Consider the following 8,592-nt stretch of genomic DNA (forward strand, 5'->3'; position numbering starts at 1 on the left):
CTGAGCTGAGGAGCACTGGCAACATTTCTGTTGGAAGAGTTCAGCAGTGAAGGTGTTTCTCCTGGATCGGGTGCTTCTGCCAGCACCGTTTGTGGTTGTTGAGCATCTAGGGTGCTACCTAAAACCTTTAGCAAGTCCTTTTCTCCTAAAGCGGGTTCCAATTAACTCTACCGTCTTCAATTCAGAATGCCTTGCCCAAGCACTCAATAAATACTCATCGAATGAATGAATGAATGAATGGTGACCTCTTAGGAGTCTTCCTGTTCCTATTGCTTTTATGCCCAGAGGTAACGTCACAGGCCCTGGATGCACACTGTTCCTTCAAAGGTCAGGGACAGGAAGACTGCGTAGACTGTCTTATCACTGGCAGGACGGAACAGTGAGGTCTTACAGATTAAAGAGAGTCTGACGAGCAGGCTGGACTGTCTCCCCAGGGCGGGCGGGAGAGCCGGATGGAGCCTCAGAATGAATGCTCTCCGGGAAAGGCTGAAGTGTGGGAAGGAGGGAACAGGCAGGGTGGATCACCGAGCTGTCCCAGGTCCAGCCCAAGTGGGGTTTCTCTTCTTGGGGCCCTTCCTGCTTTGTACACCAGTGGGCCAGTGCACGTGCTGCTTGTCAGCTGAACAGCAGGTTGGAAAAATATAGTTATGACGCAAATATGTTCAAAGAATGCTTGAACCCTGTGTCAGCCAGAGCACTTTTGTCTGTGAGTGACAGAAAACCGATCTTGGGAAGCGCTCAGGTTGGGTTCTCACAGAAGCCGATCCGAGTCAAGGATTTGTGTGTAATTTATGTAAGAGATGATCCCAAGGAGGATCCCTGGGGGGGGGGGGGGGGGGGGGGGGGGACGCAGGAAGTGAGAAAGGGAAGAGAAAGAAGGCAATGCGAAGGAAGTTACTGAGCAGGTAGTCACTCTGGGCGACGGAGGCTCAACCCCACTGTGGAACCCCAGGATTCGGAGTAGAAGAGTCCTCAGAATCTTCCACCTGAGGCTCCAGAGAGTAGGGGTGTTTATCCACCAACTCCTGCCAGTCATCGGTTAAGGCTGCTCTCAGGGGAGGGTGAACCCTCCGACCTGTTTGTGCTAAATACATTCTAGACCTGTTTGTGCTAAATGCACATGGGGACAAAGCCCTCAGACAGAGAGCACAGGGGTTGGGGACTGGCAACCATTAGGTCTTTGAGCCTCACAACGATGAATGCCAAGGGGGGATGTGGGCAGAGGACCAACATCGTCTGCCAGGGTGATGTAAACCAAAACAGAGCCATATGGGCTCCTGGAGAATAACATGTCCAAGGATACGCTGGCTTCAGGTACAGCTAGCTAGATTCAGGGGTTCGTCAGTTATAGGAGCTGAGTCTCTCACTTTTGAGCTGCAGGCCCTCGTCACACCCTTCTAGAACAGCAGAAAGAAAAACAAGGCAATGCCAGTGATTCCAGAACCCGAGGGCTGGCTCATTGGTCCACGTGGGATGCGTGCCCATCCCCGAACCAATCCCTGTGGGCACAGGGATGCCATGTTCATTGGCCAGCTTAGGGCACCTGGCCTCCCTGGAGCCGAGGATGGAGTTCATCCCATATGCCTCCCAGGGACAGGGAGTAGAGAAGGGGGGGTCCCAGGAAAATCAGGGTGCTGTTACCAGAGGACAAGGACTTGATTCTGAGTAGATAAAACCAAGAGGACAGATGTCGTCCAACACCCCCATCGCACCCTGTGCAGAGATGAGAACCACACCCCCTGCCCAAAGGTCACTCTTTCTGACAGCAGCAACCCTGCTTCTGTCTTAACCTATCTTTTCTCTAGAAGCCAGTGGCTTCTCAATAAACAGCATCTGTTTAACCATAACCTCTTTAGCGCCCTCCCAACCCAGCTGCTTCTTTCAATTCATGCCTTATGTGACTCTGATACCTATGTCCCTGCTTTTGTTAAATGCCTACACCCTCATTTCCTAGGCAGAGAAACTGAGAGGTTAAAAAAATGGTGTAATGCAGGGGGTGACAAACTTTTTCTGTGAAGTCAAATAGTAAATATTTCAGGCTTTGCAGACCACATAAAGCCTCTGTTGTGTATTCCTCTCCTTCTCCTCCTCCTTTCTTCAACTGTTAAAAAAAAAAAAAAATTAACGTTTATTTATTTTTGAGACAATGTGAGAGACAGAGCATGAGCTCCAGACTCCGAGCTGTCAGCACAGAGCCCGACGTGGGGCTCGAACTCACAAACTGCGAGATCATGACCTGAGTTGAAGTCGGACGCTCCACCGACTGAGCCCCCAGGCGCCCCTTAATTTCTTTTTTTAATCTTTCTTGGAACTGTGTGGGTGTCAGTGCTCCAGGGCCAGGAAGGCACGGCTCCACGGGGGCGGGACCCCGGGCTTCCTTCACCTTGCCCTCTTTCATCCCTAAAGAGGCATCCTCATCTACAAGGTCCGGGATGGCTCCCCAGTACTATGGCTGTCATCTCAGCCAGAGGGAAGGGGTACAGTGGAAGGAAGAGCATCGACCATTCTTCGGGAAAGGTAGGACCCGGAAGCTGGTCTTGCGGCTGTGTGGGAGAAGAGCTTCCCATTGGCTGTAACTTAGTCACGTGGCTCCACCTCACTGCAAAGAAGGCTGGGATATGTGGTGAAGCCGTGGGAAGCCATGTGTCCAGCTAAAAACCCTTTGTTCTGTTAATAGTGGCGAGAAGGCAGGAACGTACTGGGGATCATTTGTAATCTTGACCCAAAGCATCTGGCTCAGAGAAACCCTACAAAAGGTAACTGCTATTGTTACTGTCCCTTCTTTGAAAAACTCAGTAGGTGTATTTGAAAGATGCTCATCCATGCTGGGCACCGATACCACCCTGCATTGGACTTTGGAGTCAATATAGTCAAGTTTAAATCTTTATTGTCCTGCCTTTCTAGACTGTATGGCCTGGGAGAAGTTACTTACCTCCCTGAATCCTGGCTTCATCGTCATCTGTCAAGCAAGGAGAAAGGTATATTACTCATTCAGGGGCTGGGAAAATCAAATTAAGCTCAAGAACAATGTTCAGCCCAGGTAGAGTGTTCAATAAACGGTCATTTTATCAATAAGAAACATGCATGGTGGGTAAGAAAATGACCTCAGAGATCAGACAGACCCGAGTTCAAATGTAGACTCTTCACTTGGTAGCTGAACAGATTGTTTAAGCTCTCTGTGCCTTAGTCCTCTCATCTGTGAAATGGAAACAATGACGATTGCAGCCACGTAATGGCTTTGAGGCTCCAAGGAATGGCTTGGTGCACTGAAACCAGCCAAGCAAAGTTATTAGGTTTCCACCCCCACTTTGAGCTTGTGGAGGAAGAGGTGAGGTCGAAAGTTTGTTGCTGCAAACATACTGTGGTGCAAAGGCGTAATATACAAAAGAATTATGTATGTATGCTGTATGATGCCATTATGGGAAGTTCAAAAACAGGCAAAAATAATCATTGGTGTTGGAAATCAGGGTCATGGTTACTGGTGAGGGTGGTGGCAGAGACTGGAAAGGGGCTTCTAAGGGACCAGGAACGTTCTGTTCCTTTGTCTAGGGGCTGTTACCCTAGTGTGTTGCCTTTGTGCAAATGTCACTTAGGTGTGCGTTTTTCTGTGTGTATGTTACATTTCAATAAAGAGTTTCCTCCAGAAAGTATCTGTGGTGTATCAGAAGCCGTTAGTGGGCAACCCTCCTTACCAGCCACTGCAGTTTCTGTTTCATCCTGAGGTATAGGCGTCAGCTTCCCCGAATACCCAACTTGGCTCCCACCCCTGGAGCCTCTGGCCACAAAATTCCCCTTCCCCCTGTGATGTGGCCTGATTACCACATCCGGGTCCAGTCTGGTGCCAGCCAGCCTGACTGCCCGCATTATCAGCCCCTGCACTGTGGGACAGACTTGTTTAGACAGGGAAATTTCAATAAGTCACTGTGAACAGCAGTGAGATCACTGATCTCACAAGTGGGATTAGTGCTGTCCATTCTTTATTTCATTAATTCAAACCCTTTTTGGGTACCCAATAAGCATGTGGCTGTAGGCACGTTTGTGTTTGGTACAAAGGTGCTTCATTCATTTATTCATCCATGAAATAAATATCAACTGAACCAATAAATATCAACTTACCAGGCACTGTGCTAGGTACTGGGGGCGTCTCTGTGTTGAAGCAGAGGTGGTCCCTGCTCTCTCAGAGCTGATTTGTTAACGAAGGTTTAGATGGTGACCAGAGCTATGGAGAAAAATTAAGCAGAGATGGGGATATGGAAGGCAAGACATAGTCGGGTTGGGGGGGGACTGCAACTTTTGTTCAGGAATGCCTCCTTGAGGAGGTGATGTTTAAGCACAGACTTGAAGAAGGAGAGAGTATGGGCCATGTGAGGATGTGAAGAAAGGACTTTCTAGCAAGAGAAGAGAGCAGGGAGCTGAAGTCAGAGAAGTTGCAGGGTGCAGATCCCTCTGGTCTTTGTGGGCCAAGGGGAGGATTTCAGCTTTTCCTCGGAGTGAGATGGCAGCTATTAGAGGGATTTCAGCATGGAAGGGATGTGGTCTGATTCTATCTTAACTTCAGCTACTGGTTTGAGAGTAAGTTATTAAGAAAAAAGCAAGGAGACCAGTAAGGAGGCTGCTGGAACAATCCCGATGAGAAATGAGAGTGGTTTGGCTCGAAATGGTGTCAGCAGAGAAGTGTTGATAATGGATGTGTTTTGAAGGTGGTACCAAAGAGACTGAGGTTGGCGTGGATGTGGAGGTCTTGGCTGAAGACATACATCCAGGATGTCAGTGTTGAGGTGCTATTTCGAGCCAGGAAACAGCAGGAGAAGATGCCTGAGGACTGAGGTGTGGGGCACATCCAACATGATCAAGGTCAGAGACATGAGGAAAAGCAGCAAAGTAGCATGAGCAACCATCGCTAAAAGTATACTTACCCATCATTGTTAAAATGAAAGCTAACCTTGGAAACGACTGTACCACGATGGGATATACTCCAAGATAAATCTTTACAAGAAAACAAAACAAACAAAAGTGGGGGAATGTGTAGATTTATGTGAACAAAAATATACATAATATTTTAAAACCATCCCAGACCGATTCAGGCAAAAATTATCAATGAATGCTTCATCTGAGAGCTCAGAGAAATTTATAAGGAACCAAATATTTCATTGGTGTTCGCGTGTCCCCTAATCAGATTGTGTATCAGTTTTAAGGAGAACTATGCCTTCAAAATCAACGTCAAAACCAACATCATCAAGGAGAGGAGAGGGGCATTATGTCGCTCCCCATGTGACTCCCTGAGAAAAATACAAACCGCTTAAACCATATTTCAGCCGGGGATGCATAACCTGAATCAAACTGGAACAGACTGTGTTTTCCAAAGATGGTCACACCAATATTTATTGCACCCCAAATGCTTTGCTTATAAAGTGACATTGGCATACCTCCTCCAGAAGTGGAGTCCACGTTCCCTGCCCTTGAACCTATGCAGAACAGAGTAGTTTCTTCGACTAATAGAAAACAGTCAAAGAGCCAGTGCATGACCTCCAAGACTAGGTCATAAAAGGCAATATGGCTTCCTCCATTCTCTCTCTCTTACTTGGATGCTCGTCTTTTCATCCCAGCCACCATATTGTGAGGAAGCTCAGGACACACGGAGATGCCCTGTGTGGATGTCCAGACCAAGAGCCCAGCTAAAGCCCAGCTAGCAGCCAGCATCAACAGACAGGTGAATGAATAAGTCTCTTATTATTACAGGCTTCACCACCATGCTCTTTCTGAATACAGGATTCTGAATTCCTGTCCTGTAGGAATTTGGGGTAATTTTTTACAAAGCAATGTTAAGCAGACAAATCCACAATGAGGAACATTCTATGCAATATGGGGCTGTAATCTTCAAAAATGTTAATGTCACAGAAGACAAAGAAAGGCTGAGGAATCATTCCAGATTAGAGGAAACTAAAGAGACATAATAACTAAGTGCAAAACATGGTCTTGAGCTGGGTCCTGTCCTAGAGGGAAATAATGATGTTAAAGGACATTACTGCGATAGATGACAAAACGGGAGTATGGCTGGTAGATGAAAGTATTGTATCAAAGTAAGTTTCCTGAATTTGGTAACCATGCTTACTTAGTTACAGAAAATAATACCCTGTTTTAGGAAGTATGTGCTGAAATTTTAAGGGGTAAATGGTGCATAATGTATGTAATCTATTCTCAAATGCTTCAGGAAAATAAATACTAATAACGAATACAAATATTCACATGAAGAAAGAGAGGATGATAAAACAAACATGGCAAAATATTTTAAAAATTGGTGAATCGGGGGAAGGGTGCCTGGGTCGCTCGGTCAGTTAAGCAGCCGAGCTCAGGTCATGATCTCGCAGTCTGTGAGTTCGAGCCCCGCGTCGGGCTCTGGGCTGACAGCTCAGAGCCTGAAGCCTGCTTGGGATTCTATGTCTCCCTCTCTCTCTGCCCCTCCCCTGCTTGTGCTCCGTTGCTCGCTCTCTCTTTCTCAAAAATACATAAACATTAAAAAAAATTTTTTTTTAATTGGTGAATCTGGGTAAAGGGTATACTGGAAGTCTTAAAATTATTCTTGTAACATTTCTGTAAATTTGAAACTATTTTTTGCAACCCATAATAGTGGTTGTGTCAGAGGAGGGGAAATGGGTGGGGAAAGGAACAAGGAAGAAGAGAACCCACTTTTCAACCTTTTGTACTTTTTAGAGATATGACCTAGCCAAATAAACCAGTAAAAAGTGAAATGTAACAGAAGTTACTTTATTAGACACTTGTTCTAGGGAGTGTGTGAAGTCAATTACATGCTTGAGATGATTCCCATTTCTTCCTTTCAATGAGGCCCATTGCTTGGAGGAGGAACCTGAGGCTCAGAGAAGGCAGGTGATTCACCAGAATCAGAAGTTATAACCCAGGTCAGTCTCATTTCAAAGACCTTGAAGTCAGTCAGGCAGGACCTTTGCCTTTAAGGAGAGGAGATTTCACAAAAACTTTTTCATTGTTTAAATGAAAGAATAAAGGAAGGAAATAAAAAAGCATATGGCTCTTAGCCCTGTGGGTGTGCATTGTCCATTGTGAAAATCCAGGGTGTAGCTATTTGACCAATTAGTCATTCAACAGACATCTATTGAAAATCGTTATTGGGCCCAAAGGCAGGTTTACCACGATTTACCGGTACTGGGAGGTGTTAAGAGTTCTAGAATGTTCTGGGGTCACTGAAGGGCAGCTAGGGTACAGTCAGGAAGCACTTCTCTGAAAATTGCCTAAAGAGATCTCAGAAGAAAGGGTCCTGACTTTCCAAGTGTCCAATAACTCGAGACGAGCTGTTTTTTTCTTTGTCAATAAATACTTTCTTATTTCATATTTACAGCTTTGTATTCTTTTTCTAAAACTGCATGAACTTCAGAGCCCATCACCACCGAGAGTCAGAGAGGGAGCTTCCAGGGATGGGGTTGAGCAATTACAGAACAATGACAGATACTCTGCTGGGGGAGGTCAAGGCGCCGTGGACATTCTTGAGCCAGTCACCCATGAAATTTCAGGGTTGTCTCTTCCTCTGTCTTCACGGTTGCCTTCAAACTCCTACTTGATTGATATTTTTAGTATCTGCTTTCCTGCTGTCCCCCAAAGTGACATGGGTAACCGGAGATGGTTTAGCAGTGCGTGCGTGATAGTAACAGATACTGTAATGACTGCTCATCGTCTGGGAGGCACCCCTGTAAGCACGTCACTGAATTCATCTCATTTATACCTCAGAACGGGCCTGTGAGGGACACAGGACTGTTAACTCCATTTTATAGGTAGTGAGGCATTGAAAGGTTTAGTACTTTGCCAAGGTCACAGAGCTCGCAAGTGGAGGAAGCAGGAGTCAAACCTGGGTTGTGGGTCCATGATCCCGCAGTACTGTGGGCATCTGTGGCTTGCACCTGCCCAGAACCCCAGTCATCTTTTAGGGACCCTCTTGCCCCCACTTCTGACCATGTGGTCTGAGTGCGGCTGACCATACTTTTTGACTCTAGGATGGACAGTGTCACCTAGCCCCAGGCCCTCAGAGCAACAAATTGTCCTGGTCATAGTGAGTAGTTCAAAGGTGATCCCTGCCAGGCCAGTGAGAACCCTCCCCCAAACCTTTACTGAAGCTGTGCAGTACTTCCCAGGGTGGCGGGGATGTTTAAGAGTGAGGCAGCCTGGGGTGACCAAGGCCTTCTCTTTGAAAGGAAAGGCAACCGAGGCAGATCTGAGCATGACAAGGCCCATTGACCTTTCTGGAGCTCCTGGATGTAGCCAAACCTGAAATGTCTGAGAGCTTTTCCGTTCTACCTCTTTCCCCTTTTGTTGATCAAGTACGTAGTAGCAGATACTCAAACAGGGGCCATGGTCATAACCATAGCCCTTCCTATCACACTTGTTTCTTTAACAGCTTTATTGAGGTATCATTCGCATACAATCCAGTTCACCCATGTCAAGGGCACTCTTCAGTGGTTTTTTATATATTCAGAGCTGCACAGCCATCACCCCACAAAGAGCATTTTCATCATCACCCTAAAGAGAAACCTCGCACCATTATCAGTTGATGTGGGAAACAAAGGC

At 46.5% G+C, this 8,592-nt stretch overlaps 1 long non-coding RNA gene across 1 annotated transcript; it reads left to right on the forward strand.

Annotated features, from left to right (window-relative positions):
• Positions 1–2,629: 2,629 nt before the first annotated feature.
• Positions 2,630–6,307, forward strand: LOC122214880. The gene is made up of 3 exons (XR_006200124.1): positions 2,630–2,756; positions 2,905–2,978; positions 4,701–6,307. It is a non-coding gene; the product is annotated as an uncharacterized LOC122214880 (long non-coding RNA).
• Positions 6,308–8,592: the final 2,285 nt, after the last annotated feature.

Source organism: Panthera leo, chromosome A3 (genome assembly GCF_018350215.1).
Source record: "Panthera leo isolate Ple1 chromosome A3, P.leo_Ple1_pat1.1, whole genome shotgun sequence".
Taxonomy (NCBI): Eukaryota; Metazoa; Chordata; class Mammalia; order Carnivora; family Felidae; genus Panthera; species Panthera leo.